Here is a 24545-nt window from a genome sequence, read left to right as displayed (position 1 = left end):
AGTAGTGCAGGTAATGCACCATTCAATGTCCGTGGACCACTGGGCCCAAAATGCATGGGCGAGGCCCACACACGATACCTGAGCAAAGTAGTAATACAACAGGCACCTCAAGGGGAAGGGAAGGGGGGGCACCTCAGCCGGATGAGTGCAGCATGCCAGATCCACGAAGGGGCTCCATGCCCATTGATGTATCCTGGGGAGTGCAAAGCCACAGTCTCTCAAGTCTCTCCAGTGAGTGGGTTGCCCACTGTTCCATCCTGGGGAGTGCAAAGCCACAGTCTCTCAAGTCTCTACAGTGGGTGGGTTGCCCACTGTTCCATCCTGGAGAGTGCAAAGCCAAAGTCTCTCAAGTCGATAACAGTCTCCACTGGTTCTGGAGGGGGAACTGGTGCCCAGAGTGCTTCATCCTGTTAAGGACAGACGGAGTGGATGCATGTCTCCACTGGTTCTGGAGGGGGACTGGTGCCCAGAGTGCTTCATCCTGTTAAGGACAGACAGAGTGGATGCATGTCTCCACTGGTTCTGGAGGGGGACTGGTGCCCAGAGTGCATCACTCTCCCTGTGACGGTCCCAGTTCCGTCACTGCCCCTGCCGCACATGGGCTAGCGGTGCTTGAGTTGGCGGTGCTTGTCCTGTTCAGCGCTGCTTGCCATGGCGGTCTTTGCCCTGTTCAGCTGTGCTTGTCCTGTTCAGCGGTGCTTGCCATGGCGGTCCTTCATTGCCCAGTGGGGCTGTGGCTGCCGGGGCCCTCCTGGGCACTGACTCTGGCGGTGGCCTCCTAGCCAGTAACGATGGGGCTGCCCTCCTGGGCACTGACTCCGGCGGTGGCCTCCTGGCCAGTAACGATGGGGCTACCTTCCTGGGCACTGACTCCGGCGGTGGCCTCCTGGCCAGTAACAATGGGGCTGTCCTCCTGGGCACTGACCATGGCGGTGGCCTCCTGGCCAGTAACAATGGGGCTGCCCTCCTGGGCACTGACTCTGGCGGTGGCCTCTTGGCCAGTAACGATGGGGCTCCCTCCTGGGCACTGACTCTGGCGGTGGCATCCTGGCCAGTGACAATGGGGCTGGCGGTGGCCTCCTTGGGCAGCGGGGATGATGGCGGTCTTCTCCGCCGTGCTGCTCTTCCCAGACTTTGGCGATTTCTTCTGCCCCTTCCCCACCTTGGGAGGAGTCACAGCTGAGTGGACACTCCCCCCGGGACCCTTGTGAGCGGCATTGCCGGCTGGAGTCTTCCCCCTCTCCCGTCGGGCACTGTCCAACTTCTGGTGCTTCACGGGGGGGGGGGGCTGGCTGTGCTGTGGCTCCGTGTCACACTGGCTGCCCTGGTGCCCGGTGCACTCCACATACCTCTAACAGGCACCACTGGTACCGGCGATATTTTGGCTGAGGTGCTAGTACGGGACCTATGAATTGGAGGGGGGGGGGGTGGGAAAGAGGCCAAGGTTGCTCAGGAAGAGTTTCTGACGAACACTGGGACAGGTAGCTGGAGGGGGTCTGGGAGTGGAGGAAGAGGAGGTGGTTGTAGGAGGTGTAAGTTTTGTTGATTTGGGTGCAGGTGCATGCGCTGGAGGCTGTCGTGAGGTGGATGGCTGTTGGGTGGTTGTGTGCCCGCGTTTGTGTACTTTGGGAGGGGGCGTCAAAGACACACTGGGAGAGGACACAGGGGACGTGTAAATGGTAGCGGGGTGGTGAGTGCACGTGAGCGGGGTGTGGTGGTGGGTGTGCTGGTGCGGGACCTAGTGTCTGTAGTGGTAGTGCATGCAGGTGAGAGTGTAGACGACACTGGGAGGGAGGAGGGAGACGATGAGGAGGGGGACACAGTGGAGGCAGTGGATGTTGGTGTGTCTGTATGTGTGTGATGCTTGCGTGAGTGCCTGTGGGATGTGTGGTGCTTATGTTTGCCTGAGCTTCCCTTGTGTGGTGAGGTGTGTGCAGGCTGGTTTGATGGTGTGCTTGGGATAGGCTGGGGTAAAGGGGATTGGGTCTGGGTGGAGGAAGTTGGAGGGGGGAGGCTAGAGACAGGGACAATGGCTGCCATCAGTGCTGAGGCCAGAGATTGCAGGGTTCGATGATGGGCAGCCTGACCAGAATGAGTGCCCTCCAGGAATGCATTTGTGTGTTGCAATTCCCTTTCTACACCCTGGATGACATTCACAATGGTAGACTGCCCAACAGTGAGTGACCTGAGGAGGTCAATGGCCTCCTCACTGAGGGCAGCAGAGGTTATGGGGCAGGGGCTGAGGTGCCTGAGGCGAAGGTGATGCCCACCCTCCTGGGTGAGCGGGCACGGGGCGAAGGCTGAGGGGCTGCTGGGAGGGCGGTGCTGGTAGGGGGGGTGGCGGCTGTACCTGTAGAAGTGGGGGGCACAGATTTTGCCACCACCACAAGGGAGCTCCCATCGGAAAACGAGTCCATGTCGCTAGTTGCTGATCCTGTGACCGCCGTGGAGCTCCCCTCGCCCTCCGTCCCACTGGTGTATTCAGAGTCCGTGGTGTGGCCCTCCATGGCCATGTGGGATGCAGCTCCCTCGTGCTCTGGTGCCACTGTACCTCCGCCTGATGATGCTGATGCACACAAGAACAGGGAGAGCACAAAAAGGGGGGGGGGATGACAGAAGAAAGACAGGTTGAGTGCATGGCTTACCGCTACCGTTGGTGGACAATACAGACACAGCAGCCCCCTGCACTACGCCGCGCTGTTGGGCTCTACTGATGCTGTTCCTGGGATATGGCCCACATGGCTATGGTGGACATCAGCACACATAGATGACACAGGGGCATGTATACCTGTACTTGGCACTCTACAGAGGTGGGGTGGAGTGCCACATGGCCTGCATTACGGAGGGGCATAGCCTACGGAACTCGCCCTGGCCTAGGGAAACCCACAGCCCTCCTCCCCCACCCAGACACCTTCACTGCACGCAAAGTCAGCTGAATGAGAGTGTACTCACCCCCTTGTGTCTGCTGTGATGCCCTCAAGCGCCCATCCAACTCAGGGTAGGCCACCGCCAGGATCCGGAACATCAGGGGGTCATGGTGCGACAGGCACCCCTCCCATGTTGGGAGCCAATCCCCGGCTGAGCCTCCGCCGTCTTCTTGCTCCAGCGGCGAATGTCCTCCCATCTTTTACGGCAGTGGGTGCTCCGTCTCTGGTGGACCCCCAGGGTCCGGACCTCCTTGGCGATGGCACGCCAAATATCCTTCTTCTGGTGGGCGCTGACCTACATGACATGTACAGGGGAAGAAGAGAAGTCATTACCAACTGCACCGTCAAAGTGAGTGGCCCACATCCCTACCCTTGCCATGTGGCACATGCATTCACAGTCCTTCATGCTCGCAGAAATCAGCCCCCTTCCTTCTTACAACCAGCCCTCTCCACCCAGGCATAGCCCATACAACTTGCTCCCTGTGTACTCACCTGTTGGTCTGGAGGACCGTAGAGTAGCGTGTACTGGGGGAGGACCCCGTCCACGAGCTTCTCCAACTCCTGTGCAGTGAAGGCAGGGGCCCTTTCCCCAGACGCACAAGCCATTGTCTCTTCCAGACCGAGGTCACAGCAGCACTTGCAGTGTAAGTCCTCTCCTGTCGAAGATCAAGTATCGAGTGATTCAACAGATAGAAAATGGCGGTCACGTCCGCGGCGGTGACGTCCGCGGAGGTGCGTATCATCACCGCCGGCGCACTTCGTCATTGGCTCCTGGGACCCATAGGGTCCAATGTTAACCAATGCAGCATTGCGCAGCGGTCTTCGACCGCCTACCGCGACGGTGTATAACCAGCGCAGTTACCTCACATCCCATTGTCCCACTTTACAGGTCAGGCAGCCGCCATTTCAGGGGCCCACATGGCTTCATTTTCAACTGCGTCACACATACTTAGGCCTGGACTCAACACACTTACAGACAACTTTTTGGATTAGGTTTTGTGTTCTGTGTAGACTGTGGGTACATTCCTCTGAGTTGCATGACTCTGTGGTCGCTGTTGTCCTTCCTAGGCACCGTCAGCTGGGACATGTGAGGAGATGGCGGAATCCTCCGGTGTACCGACCGCTGGTGGACCTGTTGACAATGGAGGAGCGACATTTAATCATCACCTACAGGTTTGACCGTGCCACAATCCAGGAACTGTGTACCCAGTTGGAGCCTGACCCGATGTCAGCTATCCGCCATCCCACAGGGATCCCCCCTCAAGTGCAGGTGCTATCAGTACTCCATTTCCTTGCAAGTGGGTCTTTTCAAACAACAGTGGCCATTGCATCAGGGATGTCCCAGCCTATGTTTTCCAACGTGTTGGCCAGAGTGTTGTCTGCCCTGCTGAAACACATGAGGAGCTACATCGTTTTCCCTCAGGTGGAGGATTTGGCTACTGTTAAAGGTGACTTCTATGCCCTTGGACATATCCCCAACATCATAGGTGCCATTGATGGGAATCATGTGGCTTTGGTACCCCCCGCAGGAGTGAACAGGTGTACAGGAACCGGAAGAGCTATCATTCGATGAATGTACAGATGGTATGTTTGGCAGACCAGTGCATCTCCCAGGTAAATGCTATGTTCCCTGGCTCAGTGCATGACACCTACATCCTTCGGAATAGCAGCATCCCTTATTGGATGGGTCAACTCCAGAGGCACCGTGTGTGGCTATTAGGGGACTCTGGTTACCCCAACCTGTCATGGCTACTGACCCCAGTGAGGAATCCCAGGACCAGGGCAGAGGAACGCTACAATGAGGCCCATGGGCAGACTAGGATGGTGATCGAACGCACCTTCGGCCTCCTGAAGGCCAGGTTCAGGTGCCTCCATATGACAGGTGGTTCCCTATTCTACTCACCAAGGAAGGTGTGCCAGATCATCATTGCCTGCTGTATGCTTCACAATCTGGCTTTGCGACGCCAGGTGCCTTTTCTGCAGGAGGATGGTCCAGATGACGGTGTTGTGGCAGCTGTGGAGCCTGTGGACAGTGATGAGGAGGAAGCAGAGGAAGAAGACATCGACAACAGGGACTCAGTCATCCAGCAATATTTCCAGTGACACACAGGTGAGAACACATTCTTGCCTACTACAAGTACTTTCACACTTCTACCTCTATCCTGTCTGTCAATTTCAAGCAGTATATGGTAACTGAGTTGTACATTTCCATGGTGTGGTTACCAACGTGTGTCATCTGCTTACATTCTTCATGGACTTGTGATGTGTGACATAGGTATGTTGACATTACATTTGAGAACGGATTTTGTTGACTGACTCCAGATTGTTTTGTGCTTCAAGGGTGTTTATTGAAGTGCTAAATATTGGAGGGGGGTGGTAAAATGGTAAGGGGTGATGGTGGAGGAATGTCCATGGCAGAATCCAGTCTATTAGTCTCACAGGTGCACTGCCCATATGGGCATAGGAAGTGGAGCTGGGGCAGTTGAAGTATGGACATGGTGACAAAGTGGGACAGAGGGATGACAATCAGAGTGGTCTCATTTCTTTGCGGGGGTCTTGCCATCGTGCTCTGTCCTGTTCCTGGATCTCAGGGACCGCTTGCGGGTGGTTCTCCGTCTGCAGGGGGTGGGGTGCTGGTGTGGTGGTCCTGTGGCGGTGCCTCCTGTCCACTAGCGCTAGTCCACTAGGAGGTGGTGGGCAGTCCATTGTCCATGCTAGTGTCAGGGGCCCCTTGGAGTGCCACGGTGTCCCTCCTGGTGTTCAGTATCTCCTTCAGCACCCCTACAATGGTGCCCAGGGCGGAGCTGATGGTTCTGAGTTCCTCCCTGAACCCCAAATACTGTTCCTCCTGCATTCGCTGGATCTCCTGAAACTTGGCCAGGACCGTTGCCATCGTCTCCTGGGAGTGGTGGTATGCTCCCATGATGGAGGAGAGGGCCTCGTGGAGAGTGGGTTCCCTTGGCCTGTCCGCCCCCTGTCGCACAGCAGCCCTCCCAGTTCCCCTGTGTTCCTGGGCCTCCGTCCCCTGGACCGTGTGCCCACTACCACTGCCCCCAGGTCCCTGTTGTTGTTGGGGTGGTGGGTTACCCTAGGTTCCCTGTAGTGGTGGACACACAGCTGAATGACATGTCCTGGGGACGGAGGTATGGGCCCGCTGGGTGGGTGCTGTGCTGGTGTTACCAGAGGGTGGAAGGTCTGCGGTGGGCTGTGCCTGTGCGAGGGGAACCGACTGTCCCGAGGCCCACGATGGTCTGGGCTGGTCATCTGGATCCAGTTGGCCAGAGCTGCTGTCATCACTGTGGGCCGCTTCTGTGGGTGGGGTAGAGATGTCTGGACCCTCCTGTCTGGTGACGTTGGGTAGTGGTCCTGCAGGGGTGTAAAAGCATGATTATTGCATGTGTGTGTATCATGGTGTGCAATGGGTGGGTGAGCGTGTACCCCAGTGCTGGCATTCCTGTGTGGGGGCTTGTGTGATGATGGTTGGGGGGGTGTTACGGGTATGTGCAGTGGGCATGCTTTAGTGAGGGGTGTCCATGCTTTGTTGCGTCATGCAGGGCTTGGTGTTGGGATGGGTGGTTTGTGTTATTAGTACATTAGTGAAGAGTTGGAGTGATAGGGGAGGGGGTGAGGGTGGGGGCATGTGATAGCATGCAGGTAGGGTGGGGGATATGATAGTTAACATTTGACTTACCAGAGTCCATATCTCCACCGACTCCTCCGAGGCCCTCAGGATGCATAATGGTCAAGACCTGCTCCTCCCATGTTGTTAGTTGTGGGGGAGGAGGTGGGGGTCCGCCGCCAGTCCGCTGAACCGCCAGGTGGTGTCTTGAGACCACGGAACGCACCTTCCCCCATAGGTCGTTCCACCTCTTCCTGATGTCCTCCCGATTTCTTGGGTGTTGTTCCACTGCGTTGACCCTGTCGACTATTCTTCGCCATAGCTCCATCTTCCTAGCTATGGAGGTGTGCTGCACCTGTGCTCCAAATAGCTGTGGCTCTACCCGGACGATTTCCTCCACCCTGACCCTGAGCTCCTCCTCGGAGAACCTGGGGTGTCTTTGCCGTGCCATGTGGTGATGTGTAGTGGTGTGTGGTGTTTTGTGCGTGGATGTTGTGTGGGTGATGGTGTTGTGTGCCTCTGTGTGGTGGGGTTGTCTATGCTGTGCAGTCTCTGTGGCCTTCGTCAAAATATTTGGTCGTAGGGGTTTATGGGTAATGTGGGTGTGTGTTTTATATAGTATTGAGTGTGTGGGAGTGGTGTGTGTATGTGTATCAGGTGTGTGTATTTCGAATTGTCCAATGTGGTGGTGTTTTGGAGATGTGTGTGTATTTTGAGCGCGGCGGTGTGTACCCCCAATGGAATACCGCGGTTGAAAGACCGCCGCGTGGATTCGTGTGTCGTGATAGCATGGGCGTGTTTCTGTTGGCGTGACAGTGGAGGTTTTGTTTTCGCCAGTTTATCACTGACCTTTAGTGTGGCGGACTTGTGTGGGTGTCTGAATTTCGGTGGATTCCGAGATGTGGGTCATAATAGCTGTGGCGGATTTCCACGGCCGCGGCAGTGTATTGGCGGTCTTCTGCACGGCGGTAAGCGGCTTTTACCGCCAATGTTGTAATGAGGGCCGATATGCCAGGATTCCTCATTGGCATCCATGTTAGCCAATGGGGGTGCGCACAGCGGTAAACACCGCCTTACGCTGTGACGTCAACCGCTAGCGGTATGAGGTCACTTCCACAACGAAAAGGCAGATCTACAGTGGGCAGACATTTTGCCATCACCTACGCATCTAGAATGAATTACTACTCACAATGCAGGCCCTACTAGCCACATGAAGCACCTAGGCCTCTGTCCATTCAGTATAATAGCACACATGAAATACTCTGTTCCCTCCTTGTGATGTACATGTATATCTGTCAGGTAGCAGTTATTATCGAGACACTACAATGAACAATACAGTGCACAAATGAAGACAAGTGTGCCTATGTATATGTCTTCATCACTCCTTTTTGTAACCCCTCGTAGGTACTGACCCTTTTGGCGAGGAAGGGCACCATCGGTGTACAGACCACTTGTGGATATGGGGACCATGGGGAGAGTCAGATCATAATCACTTACAGACTCACACGTGCAACTATTCAGGACCTTTGTGCATTACTGGATCCTGCACTAACTCCGGGAAATCGTAATCAGGATGCCATTCCAACTGAAGTGCAGGTGCTCTCTGCACTCCATTTCCTGGCCACAGGCTCATTTCAAGTGACAGTGGGCATGGGTGCTGGTTTTTCACAGCCAATGTTCAGCATGGTACTGACAAGATTTCTGAATGCATTTGTCTGACATCTGCAGTCCTATGTGAGGTTTTCCCAAAGTACTGACCTACCTGCCATCAAGTCTGAATTCTATGCCTTTGCCAACATACCCCATGTCATAGGTGCCATAGATGGCACCCACATACCGATCATCCCCCAAGAGTGAGTGAACAGGTGTACAGAAACAGGAAGAACTTTCACTCCATGAACATACAATTGGTATGTACTGCAGACCAGTACATTTTACATGTGAATGCCATGTTCCCAGGTTCAGTCCATGATTCCTTTGTGTTGAGGGACAGTAGTGTGCCACAGAATATGGAACAACTACAAGAGGACAGAGGGTGGATCATAGGTAAGTGTGCCTGTCAGTAACTGACACATTGTAGAAAACCAGCCTGTCTGACTAAAGGTCATACCAATGACGAGACTGTATTGCACCACTTTCTAGGTGATTCTGGCTATTCAAACTTGCTTTGTCTCCTGACACCAGTGAGGAATCCCAGGACGGATGCAGAGAGGAATTACAATGAGGTCTATGTACGTACCAGGAGGGTAATAGAGCAAACTATAGGTCTCCTGAAGGCTAGATTCAGTTGTCTACATATCTCTGGGGGTTCCCTGGCCTATGGGCCTGATAAGGTGTGTAGAACAGTGGTGGCCTGCTGCATGCTGCACAACGTGGCAGTGAGACATTCTATCCCCCTCCTGGAGGTGGAGGGTGCTATAGGTCCTGATCAGCTAACTCAGAGAGGTGAGGAGAGTGATGGTGATGATGAGGAAGGGGAAGATGTCAATTCCAGGAACCTGATACAACAGTAGCTGTGTGGTACTTAGGCCTGTCATTGGGGTTAGTGACTAATGCTGTCAGTGTGCTCTGTCATATGGGGGGGTTGGTAATGATAGGCGAAACATGGCCCACTTCTGCATGGTACTGACTGAAAATATATGCATTTCCTCCTTGCCACCATTTGGGCACACAGGACTCCCATCATGCACAGATTTGAGTAAGTCGCACACAAAGTTGTTCTCTGATAGTTGCATCCATACTCCACTTTGTTCACTATTTAACACAGGGGACAGTGTTACAGGTGTGAAAAGTGTTTTATTGGTTGAAGTGAGTGAATTGTGCAATTTACAGTGATGGGAAGTCATAAGGGTGGGGTGTCCTCAAGACCAACATGATGGCAGCCTTGTTGATAGTATTGATGGGTCCATCTTGTCTAACAGTATTTTATATTGCCTCTCAGCAATGTGTGGTTGGTGATTGGGTGGGATGGTTGCTTTGCATTTGTTGCAGAGTTCATTGTTGGAGGGGGCCTTGTTCTTAGCTGGGTTTCCAGTGCCATATTGTGGCATGAGGGTCCGTTTGGGCACCTGCTGTTGAGCTTCATGGGATGACATGATAGGTCCTTGTGGTTCCTGTGAGGGTAGTTCCTGAGATGTTTCTGCTGCTGGGGTGATCTGATACTGGTTGTCCGGTGCTGTTGTGGGGGCCTCTTGTCCTGTGTGGGTGTCAGACTGGTTTTTGACCAGCTGCAGCAGTGCTCCTGCTATGGTGGCCATTGTGGCATTGTGCTCTTTCCACTGCTCTATGGCCTGTTGGTGTTGTTCCTGCTGCATACTCTGACTGTGCTCCAGGGTGGACACAATCTGTGCCAACCTGTCATGGGTATGTTGGTAAGCCCCCAATACCTCAGAGATCACGTCCTGGGCTGCTGCATCCATCCTGTGGCCTCCCCCCTGGCCCACTGCGATCCTTGCACTTGCCTTAGCCCCCTGTGCCTGTGTCCCCTGCACAGGTCTGGCAGTACCACTTGTACTGAGACCCTCGCCTTCCTGCATGTTGGGAGTGGGAGACTGTGGCCTCTATACCTGTGTTCCACCAGTCTGTGCCCTGGGTACACTGGTGTGGGGACGCCTGCCCTGGGCTGCTGGTCTTGATTGGGTGGTAGTGGTGACAGTGGTTTCCTGGGTGGGGCTGCTGCATGTGAGAGTCCAGGACTGTGTGAGGGGCCTGCCTGCTCATCGGTGTCCAGGGATCCTTCACCAGTGTCCTGTGAGGTGCCTCTGTCTCCCTGGGGGGCATTGGCACTCCTTGTCCCATCCGTTAGGGATGTATGGGTGGTGGTGCCTGTTGGGGGACATAGACATGTCTGTTACATGTGCATGAACATTTGAGGTGAACAGGACTGGGCTATTTTGTCCTGGTGTTACTTTCAGTGGCCTTCCAGGGTGCCTTTGTGAGGTTGACATTGCATTTTGCACCAGTGTGGGGTTGCAATGTGGTGGGGGGTGTCGTTCCATTGTGGGTACGTGCAGGGGTGGGTGACTGTGCACAGGGGAGGGATGTGGGCCTGTTAGTGTGTTTGTGGTCATGCAGGGGGGTGGATGTAGTGGCTGATGCCTAGGTGGGGTGTAGGTCCTGGTGGGTGTGGGTGGGGTGGGGTGGTCCATGCATTGAAGGTGTGGTGGATATGGGGTAATTGTAGATCACTTACCTGAGTCCATACCTCCAGTGAGTCCCTCTGGGTGCAGGATGGCCAGTACTTTTTCCTCCCAGTCAGTGTACTTGGGTGGTGTTGGTGGCGGTCCTCCCCCAGTCTTCTGCACTGCGATGCCATGCCCCAGACCTTCCCCCGCAGGTCGTTCCATCTCTTCCGGATTTTGTCCCTGGTGCGTGGATGGTGTCCCACTGCATTGACCCTGTTCACAATGGTCTGCCACAGCTCCATTTTCCTTGCTATGGGTGTGTGCTGCACCTCGGCCCGAATATTTGTGGCTCCACCTTCAAGATCTCATACACCATGGTCCTTAACTCCCTTTCGGTGAAGCGTGGATGTTTGGGGGGGGACATGGAGAGTGTGGGGAATGGTGTCGGGGCTGGGAATGAGGTAGGGGTGCTCTACTGTGGGTCGGCTTGCGTGTCCTGTATGCTGGCATTCGCTGTCTGGCTCTGGTGCTCTCCGTCTTCTTGTCCTGCTTTCAATGAAAGGGATTGTGGGGTGTGTCTGGGGGTGACTTATGGGGTTCTGGATGTGTGTCAGGTGTGTGGGTCATACGTCTAGCCAATGTGTGCACTTCTTGCTGTTGAGTCCACTTGCCGCCCGTGGCGGTTACAGACGCCAATGGTCGTCCGGCCTTCACTGTCCACCGAGGTGATTTGTGCATCATTATCTGGAGGGCGGGATGTGGGTGTGCTCGGCAGTGGCGGGGTTGGGAGGTCCGGGATTCCCACCGACAGAGTCATGGCGGGGAGTGGCGGACTGGTGATTTTTGGCTGGGTTGGGATTTTCATTCATTATATGCCGGGTTTCCATTCACTGCCAACGGCGGGATTCTGTTCACCACCTCCATGGCGATCGGCAGTCTTTCCCGCTATGTTCATAATGACCGCCATACTCAGGAACACCATACAACTACACACAAAGCAATGAATGGAAAGTGTGAGTGTAATGATTGCTATGCCAGCGTAACATACATTACACATTGAAACATATATGTCACACAGGTCTTTCAGGTTGAAATCTGACAGCAACCACAATGTTACGGCCTGTGAGGAATGTTATCCAGATGCCAGTCCCTGAGAGGACAAGAGCAGTCAGTGCCCACAACAGTAGGTCAATTTCAGCAATGTGAAACGCTATTTCTTGATGTCCCAAACACAGGTGAAAGCATCCTATCATATCCCTCAGTGACACACACATGCATGACAAATAGTGTTTGACACACAGAGGACACAGCATCAGTATGTCTAGGCCTGTCCCACTCAAATAAGTACTCATCTCCCATGTATATCTAAAATTGTCATTTAATCACTCATCCCCTTGACAAAATCCATGTGTCATTATGGACACATACATATTTACACATTCATGTGTGTACCCTAGCTGTCAAGAGTACACATAAAATCCATCCACATCCATTGTGCATCTTACAAAGGATGTTGGAAGCAGCTGTGTGTGAGTGCCCATGTCAAACACACACATATTGATGGGCAGCTGAAACACTCCTGTACTGAACTGGCAGAGTCACTTTGTGGAGGTGACTTAGAGACTACACAAGTGCAGCATCAAGAGTACAGAGCTGTGTGGATGTCAGTCTTCTATCCTGCATGCAATGGATAATTAACAATAACATTGCTTGCCCTGCAGCAAACTCAAGGTTCATTGGCAAATAACATATCGAAAAGATACAGTGACAGTCATGAAGGACTGGACAGTGAGTATAAGGAAGATGTTTGCCAACTACCAATTGTCCAAAACCTGCCAGCAATGTGGCAATTGAGGCCTACATTACACCATCTGGCTTCTACAGATAGGAATGTCTAAACAATTCCATCACATTAATCCACAATACAGCGTTGCATATGCAAGACCATAAAAATAAACAAACACATTGTGCTGGCCACTTGACATCCCAGTCACACTGTTAGCAAGTCTACCTGTGTGTTTGCCCAGCACAAACAAGTATGAGTGATGCATGTGTAAACTGACAATATATGTACCCTGGGTCTACAGACGCGTCCCTGTGACACTATCTACCAATTGAGTGCTAAAAGAATAAAGGGTCATAAAAAATTCCTAATCACATACTCTTGTATTTCCCAGTTGATAAGAGTCCAGGGCTGACAGAAAACTCCTGTAAGTCCCTGGTAGATCATAGGGCAAGGCTGACAGAAATCCCATGTAAGTTCCTAGTAGATAATAGGGCAAGGCTGACAGAAATCCCCTATAAGACCCTAGTGGAAAACAGGGCAGGAGAGTGTAGATGTACATTTGGAAACCTGTGCTTGAATGTGCACTGATGCGTAGCCTGCCATCCCTGTCTGATTGCAACTCTGCCATGCACATTGTGTGCTAGAAGGGGGGTATGTGAAAACCTATGTGGTGAGGAATTCTACTGTCAAAGTGTATGTGGAAAAACATTGTCACAAAATGCAACCTTATATGTTCCCACTAGGTGCCCCACACTCTGTGAGGCCCACAATTGTGAACATGGACTAATTCTAAGATACATCAAAGCTCCTGGTGTTTGTGGAAACACTTACAAACGGTAGCAATGTATCTACAGAGGGTAACATGTTAGCCACTGACATGAGAAAAAAATATTGTTCTGAAGGAGTGCTATGACTAAGGAATGGATCATGAAGTTTGTTGAACTGATATTCCAGAAATACCACTGTAGTAGGCAGAAGAAATCATACATGAAGAACGCAAACCAACAACATACATGGCATGACAAACAAGTCCATGGCACATGTTGCTCCTAAACATCACAACAGTTACCTGCATGGGGAACTGTAAGTTATCTATCTTGCATGACAGGCTGATGTCTTGCATCTTGCATAACCCCACAAGACCCCTCCGCTCCGCAGGCACTAGCTACCGTCCTAAGCATCTGGAAAACCACAGCTGGAAGAAGATCTTTCACATACATCGCAGCCAAGAGCTGGAACAACCTGCCCATGCGCCTCAGACAAAGCCTATCTCTCACCATCTTCAGAAAGAACCTCAAAACATGGCTCTTCAAATGAGGCCCAGACACACTACCATCGCCTTGAGACCCTCACGGGTGAGTAGTTGCGCATTACAAACACTGATTAATTGATTGATTGATGTCTGCTCCATTGGACACACAAATGCACAGTCATGGGGTAGGTTAGGTGGCCACAATCTAGGGAAAATCTAATGCATTCCAGGAAAAACACTCAGCAAGGGTATCACATGAGTGAACATGTCAAACACATGAGTTATCTATCCTAAGCTGTGTCGCTACACAAATAATGTTAATGTCCTATCTGTATAGTCAGATCCCAAAAAAGTATTTCCCTCCAAATACGTACACTTACAAAACACAAGTTGTACACATGGGAAGACAGGAAGGTGTGAAATGGTGAAGCTCCTGTAGGGCAAGTAGCTCAACAATTACAACACCACACTTGCTTTCACCATGCAATTTAAATACCACCACTCTTTGCATGACAGCCTGCTGCCTGTACATAGGGGCAAAGCACAAATTGCCTGACATGTGTGCAGTCCTAAATGTGGGTGTATGGGCCAAATTCCATGGTCAGTCCATAGCAACCTTGGGTGTGAACTGATCAATGGTCTAAGGTGACTGCATATAGGGGCATATTCACAAGTAACTGATGCACTGGCTATGATGAGCAACTTTCATAGGATTGCCATACGACCACCTAACAATACTAAGATAGAGATTTACTCCCTATACAGTACTCCATGGCACTCATTAGCACAGCGTACCAAAACACTATGGATGAAGTTATGGTGGACTGCTGGACTGGCACCAAAAAATGTTGCACTAGACTCTGAAAGCTGATGAAAACCCATAGTACATAGCACTAGCATCAGTCTAACGCCTGCCATGACCATTCATGGCAAAATGAGCCAAGAATGGTGCAAAGACATCTAGTTACTTTCATAGTGCAATAGTTATTTTGGCCTCCCTGTGAAGGTATACCCATCTTACATACATCATATCTTGCACAAGTATGATGTGTCGCAATCGGTTTACAAAGTGACGGAATGCTATCATTGTGCCACTTAACCATATGTGGTGCATGGTGAGGCCCTGTTTAATGTCACTGTAGTGTTACAGTGTATGACACTACGGGGACACAAATGTGGACAAGAGCCTTTTAAATGCGTCCAATTGGTGGCACATAAGGCCACCCGATGAAGCTCACATTGCCGTGAATCATGTGAAATGTGCCCTATGTATTTTCTGGTCCTTGTAAGGCATGTACCATCACACATGTACAAGACATACCTTAAACACATGGAAATTGAGCAGCATGTTTACCTGACATATCCACAGGTAACACACTACACATGACATGTAAAAAAATAATTTGCCAAGGACACCATACATTTTAGTATTTTTGCATGCCTTGCGTGAAAAAAAATGACGCATTTCCACTTTTTGTGTTTTTTATGGCATTGCATCTATCAAAAATAATGCATACCACGTGATGCGTTGGAACTGTCTAATGTTGCCTGGCCATGCGACATAAAAAATCACACACAGGTGTGTAGTGTAAAAAAAAAGCTATGTCAAAAACGTGATGCATCATCACAGGAAGTAAGGTGATGGGTGTAACATGCACACTATGAACTGCAAAATCACTTTCACTCTCTTTTACAATCACACTCTTTTTGTCTGTCTGAGAGGAGGTGTTTTGAAGATCTGTGTGAAAGAGTGGTGTTTGAGGTTTATTTTGTGCTGTCTACTGTCCTATTTTTGTCCCTGACCTCTGTATTGTCCTGTCCATTAGCCTTTTATATTGTTTTCTCATTGTATTGTTAAGTGTCTGTCTCTGGGGTAGCATAGTTAATTAGGTTACTTGTTTGGGTTGACTTTTTTTGGGTTCAGGGTAAAGAGGGTGTGTCTGAGAGGATGCCTGGAAGGGGAAAGGCATGTCACCTCAGGGCTGAGGAGTTAGGCGGTTTCATCTGGCTGGTGCTCCATTACCTGCCCAACATGGTGTTCATGGGTGGGCAACTGATTTAGGGCTACAGGAATGAGGTGAGGAAGCTGCAGTGGGGGAAGTCCCTCTCCCAGATGAACAGGATCTTCATGTTGGAGCAGACTGATCAGCAACTGAAGCATCGCTGGGCAGAAATAGTCAGCAGGGAGCAGAACCTTCTGGACCACTTTGGGATTGAGGACTGAGGAACTGTAGGTGAGTACACAAACTTTGTGATTGATTATTGCTTTACAATTGCAGGTACATGTCTGTTGACCATAGGGCATCCTCTAGCAAGTTAAGGCAAAGGGCAGGGCTGTATGTATAGTGTTGGTGTAAAAAGAGCAACCATGACAATGGTAACACTGCACCATTAAGGAGACAAAATGCTTGGTCATGTCCTTGTTCACTGGGTTTTGCCACCTAATTCTGTTGTACACCAATGCCTACACAACTGTGTCATGGAGGAAGAGTACATGGTTACCAGGAACGTGTTGATGTCCACTAAGTGCCTAGCTACTGTTGTTTGTTCCATAAAGACATACAATTGATGTCACAAATCACACAGGAGTAAAGGCAGTCATGGCTGAGTGTGTCCTGTGATCCATGTACGTACAGGGTGACATCACAATTATCAATGTTTAAGAAAGTTTGCAGTATGAAGTCATCTGCAATTACTTAACAATGTAGCCGTGATATTTATATTAGGTTCTTGCACATATCTGTACATGTCAGCCTGGTCTACCAATATATGTCACTGAGACATGTAAGATGCCATTATTGAGTATTTATTTATCAACATAGGTATACTAGTGTCATTGGCAAATGATGTCTGATGTGCAATACTTGTCCATAGTCTTCATGGTGCAACATTCACACTGCCATCTCTCATGTTCAGTCTTGCAGTGGACCCCAACCATTTACAATCCTACAGGTAGAAAGCTTCAAAGACCCCGAGGCAACCAGTGAGTAACAAACTATATGGGTAATTGCATTGGGCAAGTGTTGTGCGTGCAATTGTATGTTGTATGCAATGCCATGTACTATGTGCATGTGTGCTACCACAAACATAGTAGGCTTAACCAGGATATGTACTTTATTGTTGCAGATGTGTCTAGGCTGTGCTTCCCATGAATGATAGCACTGGTGGCAACATGTATAGCAAAGGCCATGGAAAAGTTGGACATGGTACATGAGTCCCATTTCAGTGATGACAGTATGGTCATGTGGCCGACATTAGGGGTCCAACACACAAAGTAATACAGAGAACCACTACAAAATGAGACAACACAGGATTAGAAAAATAGGTAATGTGTATCTAAGCAAAACAAGACCAAAACAGAAAAATCCAACCTACACAAGTCAAGGTATGACATTTTAAAAGAATAAGAGTCTTATTCCTTAGAAAACAGTACGAATGCTGTTGTTACACAAAGTACCTGGTTAGTGTAAAGAATGAAGCCGCACAGGCGAGCGTGCATCGGAAAAGGGCAGCAATGCATCGATTCCTTACTCACAAGTGAGTCTGTGCATTGTTTCCTTCTCCGGCCGGGTCTGCGATGTGTCATTTTTCTCCCTCACAAGAGAGTGATGCATCAGTTTCCAGACGGGGCACCTCGGATACACACAGAGTCATGTTTACTTGGACGCCTAAGGACGATGCATGGAAAATCCGGTCGTACAGTGTTAGAAAACCACACGGGGTGGTGTTTTCGTCATTATCAGCCTCCGTAAGTGAGTGTTGAATGTCGTTTCTCCAGTCTTGTAGCGTCGAACTCCCAGCCATGATGCAGGTGGAGCATGGATTTCAGCTGCAAACCCAGCGGCGTGACATTTATCAGCTGCATTGCGGAAGGTGCGTCATAAAGTTTCCCACACAGCGTTCTGCATGTGGATTTTCAGTTCTTGTCTGCCAGCTTCACCTTTCAAGGACACAAGGACTGGATAGGGCACCACTTGGCAGGGCAGGAGTCTCAGCAGACATTCCAGGTGCTGGTAGAGGAAGTCTTTGATGGCCCTGAGACTCCAACAATAGGAGGCAAGCTCAGTTCAAACCCTTGGAGATTCTTCTCAAGCAGGAATGCACAACAAAGTCCAGTCTTTGTCCCCTTTCACAGGCATAAGCAGCAACTGCAGGATAGCCCGAAAAGCACAGTCACAGGCCGGGGCAGCACTTCTCCTCAGCTCTTCAGCTTTTCTCCTTGGCAGAGGTTCCTTTTGATTCCAGAACTGATCTAATTTTCAGGGGTTTTGGGTCCACTGCTTATTCCCCTTTCTTCCATTGAAGTAGGCACACTTCAAAAGAAAGTCTCTATTGTTTGTAAGATCCTGCCTTGTCCAGGCCAGGCCCCAGACACACACCAGGGGGTTGGAGACTGCATTGTATGAGACCACGTCTACTTTCTAAAAGTGGCTTTTTCAAACACACAATCTAAAAACAAACTTTACTAAAAGATGTATTTTTAAATTGTGAGTTCAGACACCCTAGATTGTTATGTGCTTCCAGAGGGATTTTTCACTTTAATAATATTTGAAGGCAGGCCCCATGTTAATCAATGAGCTACATAGGCTTTGCACAGTGAAAACCAAATTTAGCAGTATTTCACTGTCAGGACATATAAAACACATTAGTATATGTCCTACCTGAAACATGCTCTGCACCTTGCCCCTGGGGGGACCTAGGGCCTACCTTAGGAGTGACTTACATGTAATAAAAGGGAAGGTTTAGGTCTGCCAAGTGGGTACACATGCCAAGTCGAATTGGCAGTTTTAGGACTGCATATACAGACAGTGCAGTGGCAGATCTGAGCCATGTTTACAGGGCTTCGCATGTGGATGGCACAACCAGTGCTGCAGGCTGTTAGAAATGGGGTCTTTGGTTGGCAGTCAGGTTACCCCCTGTCCAAGCAAGGCCCCTCACTCTAGTCAGGGTAAAAGAGAATCACCCTCAGCTAACCCCTGCTTACCCCTTTGGTAGCTTGGCACAAGCAGTAGGCTTAACCTCAGAGTGCTAGGTGTAAAGTATTTGTACCAACACACACAGTAACTTAACGGAAACACTACAAAATGACACAACACAGGTTTAGAAAAACAGAAAATATTTATCTAAACAAAACAAGACCGAAATGACAAAAATCCACAATACACAAGTCAAGTTATCACTAAAAATACAAAACGAGTCTTCATGTAATTTTAAACACACACTAACGCTGTTAGCGTGAAATTTTACCTTGGGCGCATCATAAATAACCCGCTCAGATGAGTGTGCATCAAAAAGGGCTTGCAATGCGTCGATTTCACTCACGAGCGAGACCTTGCGTTGTTTCTCCTTTTGTTGGGTCAGTGCGCGTTGTTTCGTCTCTCTGCAGGAGAGTGATGCGTCGATCCGGTAAGCACTCTCGGGTCCTGGCAGGCCTTGCATAGTTTTTACATGTCCAGCGGTGTTTGCATTGGAAATCCAGCCGCATGATGACCTGAAAACCACTAATCGCGGGTTGCGATCTCACCAGCCTCCGTCAGTGATGCTGTGTGTCGTTTCTCCAGCCCCAGGGGGTCGATCTTCAGGTCACGTTGCAGGCGAGCGTCGATTTTCAGCCGCGAAGCCAGCGGCGCTTTGATTTTTCAGCCGCAGATCGGAGTTGCGTCGATCTTTACCCCACACGGCGTTCTGTGCGTGGATTTCTCACTCTTGGGCTGCCAGCTTCTCCTTTCAGGGCCCCAGGAACTGGATGGGCACCACTTGGCAGAGTAGGAGTCTCTCCAGAGACTCCAGGTGCTGGCAGAGAGAAGTCTTTGCTGTCCCTGAGATTTCAAATAACAGGAGGCAAGCTCTAAATCAAGCCCTTGGAGATCTTCACAAGAAGGAAGGCAACACAAAGTCCAGTCTTTGTCCTCTAGCACAGGCAGAGGCAGCAACTGCAGGATAGCTCCACAAAGCACAGTCACAGGCAGGGCAGCTCTTCTTCCTCAGCTCTTTAGCTCTTCTCCAGGCAGAGGTTCCTCTTGTTTTCCAGACGTGTTCTAAAGTCTGTGGTTTTGGGTGCCCTTTTTATACCCATTTTCTCCTTTGAAGTAGGCCTACTTCAAAACAAAGTCTCTCTTGAATGTGAAATCCTGCCTCGCCCAGGCCAGGCCCCAGACACTCACGGGCGTTGGAGACTGCACTGTGTGAGGACAGGCACAGCCCTTTCAGGTGTGAGTGACCACTCCTCTCCTCCCTCCTAGCACAGATGGCTCGTCAGGAAATGCAGACTACACCCCAGCTCCCTTTGTGTCACTGTCTAGTGAGTGGTCCAACCAGCCCAACTGTCAAACTTACCCAGAAAGGGAATCCACAAACACACAAAGTCACAGAAATTGTTTAAGCAAGAAAATGCTCACTTTCTAAAAGTGGCATTTTCTTTTTATTGTTTTCACCACTTTACACAGTTTACAAGGAATATTTTATACCATTCTTAATTCTAATCGTAGCTTCTCTTAGCTTAATTGACATACATAAGTATAAGTTCTGTAGTCTGTTGTAAACACACATGTTCGTTTACTAAACAATTTGAGCAAATATTTACATTCCTAGTTGTAAATTGGCGTCATCAATATTATTTGACAAAATAGAAATAATTATCGTAAAATAATACAAAGAGGATCTCAAACCGCGTCTTGTTATGACAGACTTATAAAAGAAAACAAGAACCCATTCGCTCCATGATGTTCTCGTTATGCAGCCCCGTTATATTAATAGTCGGGTTTAATAATAGTCAAATCATCTCCGCACTACCCCGTCCCATATCTCCAGGGGTGGGTCCCGTGGATGATTGTCTTTCTTAATGGAAGGTGGTCCTCCCCCTGGTTAATAAAATATATATGGTGCGGGTAAAGATAGACGTATATTGTGGGAGAGCAACAGATGAGAAGGGGAAAGAGGTGTTTTTGAGTAACTTCCACGTGTGGGCTCGAAGTTAAGGGCGATATAGGTTGATCCAGCATGGTATGAGAAGAGATGAGGTGACGCCCCAGTTACGATATATGGGGCTGACCTTAGTGAGGACCTTGATATAGCGATATGGGTGTGAGACTCTGAGGTCTAACAACCTCTCAAAAGTGTCACTTCTAACGGCTGAGAGATGTAATTCGAGATGTTGCATGAAACAGATGGGAAATTATCAAGGATGAGGGGGAGAACGGTACGTGCTTACTGAAGGAAATAAGAAAAGATAGTGGAAAGGAAGGAATGAGAGAAAGATCAAAGTAAAAAGGAGAGGGATAGGGATATAGATCAATAAGGGTGTGGAAAAAAAGAGAATTATGGTAGGGATGATATCAATTAGGAATTGTCATAATATCAATGATGATAACAATAATGGAAATGGAAATAACGATAGCGGTGACTGAGGGGAAAAAACCACACATAAGCAAAAAGGAAATTATTGTAATGGTAGGGATAGTGTGGAGATGGTAGGACAAAGTTAAGGGACGTTAAGGGGCAGGGGGCAAGGGGGGGATGGTGAGATAAGTGATGATAGGCCACTAAGGATAAAAACGAGGGGTCGGAGGGTTTACAGGAGGCTGTGTGATAGCTTTCTATCGGGGATCATGATTGGGTTATGGGAGTAAAGTACGAAGGGGGGTGGCTGTGTATATTTTGGTGTTTTAAGGGGCACATTCCCGCTGTGTGGGCTGGTGGAGATTTCTTTAAAGAGGGTCTAGTCCTGTGGCCACAAGAGGAAGGGTGACCAGGTCTGTAGGGACACTTCTGTTCTATCTTGTAAGCTATAAATGAGTTGTTCATGTGTGGCTGCTTGGTACATTGCCACCAACCATTCGTCATGGGAGGGAGCGGCCGCTGCACGCCAGTGTCTGAGAATACATAGCTTAGCCGTGGCCAGCGTTGTATGTAGTAGTCGGCTTTGTGTTCGGGAAATATTGTAGAGCTCTCCAGTATCGTGCAGCATTTGGAAAGATGGGGTGAGGAGTGGTGGAAGAGGTAGGGCTTCCCGGAGAGTGTTTCTCACTGACCAACAAAAAGGTTGTATGGCCGGACAAACGTGTAAGATGTGAATTAGATCACAGCGTGAGTGCGGGCATCTCCAGCAGGTTGCATGGGGTAGGTGTCCTGCTGCGTGTAGTTTCTGTGGGGTCCAGTACCAGTCATGTAGGGTCTTAAAGAGACAGAATTTTAGGCGGGCCTCAAGTGCTCCTCACTCTCTGGCTTCGATCAAATCAGCCCAGTCCTCTAGGTCATAGTCAGTCTGTAGGCGTGTTTGCCATTTATTCTTAAGGGAGTTCAAGAGGGGGAGTGAGAAGAGGTGCCGGTTCAGTAATGCCTGCAGTCATGATACTGCTCCCTTCAGTTGCCCCCAAGTTTCCAGGTAGTGTAGTACTGGAGAGGGTGGGATTCGTCGGGGGGAGGGTCCTAGTCGCTGTGTCAGACAATGTCGGAGTTGGAGATAGCGCCATGAATAACATTCCGGGAGATTGAATTCTGCCTGGAGTTCCCTGAATGTTTTCCAGGTATCCCCCGATATGAGTTGGTCTACTCGTATGATACCTCTTTGATTCCAGTCCCTCCAGACAATGGTCTTCCCCCCGATCTGAAACCCTTTATTGCCCCATAGTGGGGCTCTGCCATGTAGATGAGGATCTATTTTAAGGGATCGATGCACCTGTCGCCAAACTTTCCTCATGGCTCCTATCATGGGATTGGTGGGTCGGGGCCCATCTGGCCTGTATCATAGTGCATCTGGAGGCCATAGGGAGCTCCTGTAAGTGCTCGTTCTACGTCCACCCATAGCGGTGGGTGTCTTGCATTTGGGAGTAGGAAGACAAATTGTGAGAGGTGTAGCGCAGAGGCATAATGTTCAACCGAGGGGAGGTTTAGCCCGCCACATTCACATCGGGCTAACAAGGTGGCTCTGGGTAGTCATGGGCGCATGGATCCCCAGGCAAAAGCGCAGATACGGCGGTCTATCTCTCGTAGCATAGGTAGGGGTATATGTACAGGGATCATACCTAGGACGTATAGGAATCTTGGTGAGGTCACCATTTGCACCGCTTGCACTCTGCCCCACATAGAAAGGCCCAGCTGTCTCCACTTCTCGAAATCCTGTTTCATATTAGTAAGCAGTGGGTCTAAATGATCTGTCACTATGTTATCCAGCCCCGTGTTTATGTCAATACCTAAGTACCGGAGTCTGGATTGTTTCTACTTGACCGGAAGTCCTTGTGTTGAGGTGCTGACTGTGACTCGGAATAGTGATAGGGCTTTGCTTTTATCCCAGTTGATCCGGTACCCCGATATGTGTTCAAATTCCGTTAGTATCTCTCTAAGGGCTGTAAGTGAGTTGGGTAAATCTGTGAGGATAAGTAAGATGTCATCTGCATAGAAATAGATGACGGAGTTTCCGCCTGGTAGCGGTATTCCTGATATAAGGTTGGAGCTACGGATGACCGCTGCCAAGGGCTTTACAGCAAGTAGGAATAGGAGAGGGGACAGTGGGCAGCCCTGACGTGTCCCTCTACGAATCGGGAAGGTGTCCGAGAGGAACGCTCCACAGTTCACCTGGGCTGTCGGGGAATCATATAGTAGACGCACTTTATTAATGAAACTGTCTCTTAACCCAAAGCGTTTTAAAATTTCAAAGAGGTACCATGACTCTATTAAATCGAATGCATTTTCGGCATCCAATGAGAGGGCCAAGGCTTCCTCTCGCGTATCTCGTGCTGACCAGATAGCATGAAAGAGTGTGCAGAGATGGTTAGTTGAGGAGCGGCCCGGTACAAAGCCTACTTGGGTGTGATGGATTAGAGAGGGGATGACTTTTTTGAGACGGGTAGCCAATATTCCAGCCAGTATCTTAATATCCCCATTAAGGAGGGAGATGGGACGGTAGCTTCCGCTGAGAAGTGGGTCTTTTCCAGGTTTTGGCAAAACTGTGATGGAGACTTTATTAGATAGAGGGTGTAAGGAGCCCTCCTGATCTGCCCCTTTGAATGCCTCGTATAAGGCGTCCACTGTGTCGGTTCCCGCTTATTTATAGAATTCAGATGTGAACCCATCCTCTCCTGGTGCTTTGTGATATGATAGGTTGGCTATTGCCTGTTGTATCTCTACCTTACTGATGTCGCCTTCTAAAAGTGCCCTGCCGTCAGCTGTGTCCTCAATCGTTTCTGGGGTATACAGGGCTTGATAGTACCTGTCCTCTAATAGTTGCCTTCGCCGCCGCCCAGAGAAGCTGCGGTGAAGTTACCGAGCCCTTATTATCGTTCAGGTATGTGGCTATATGAGTCTTGAGTTGTTCCTTTCCTTTCGGGGTTCGGTATCTGGGGTTAGAGAGGAGCCATGGTTTGCGGTCAGGCGTAATCATCCCGAGTTCAAGGGTTATTAAAACCGGGGAGTGATCCGATAGTGCGGCCACCAGTATTTCTGCTGACCTAATCAATTGTATCATCCGGTGATTGAGTGGAAAATAGTCGAGAGGCGATTGAGTCCCGTGGACCGAGGAGACAAAGGTATATTCCTTATTGGAGGGGTGGGAAAGACGCCAACAATCTAGTAGGCCATGGTCTGAAAGGATGTCTTTTAAAAGGGCTCTGTCTGCGTTGTTGCCCGAATCAAGACCGCTTGAACGGTCTAAGATAGCATCTTGAACTATGTTCCAATCCCCTCCTAGTATATATTGTGAGGCGCCTATCTGCGTTAGCAGACGATTGAGGGAGAGAAAGAAGGAGCGATTGGAGCCGGTGGGGGTGTATATCGAGCCTATACAGATTGTGGAGGATCCTACCATGAGTTTGGCGAGGGCATAACGTCCCTCCGGGTCATG

Source organism: Pleurodeles waltl, chromosome 2_1 (genome assembly GCF_031143425.1).
Source record: "Pleurodeles waltl isolate 20211129_DDA chromosome 2_1, aPleWal1.hap1.20221129, whole genome shotgun sequence".
NCBI lineage: Eukaryota > Metazoa > Chordata > Amphibia > Caudata > Salamandridae > Pleurodeles > Pleurodeles waltl.
This window is presented reverse-complemented; position numbering follows the sequence as displayed.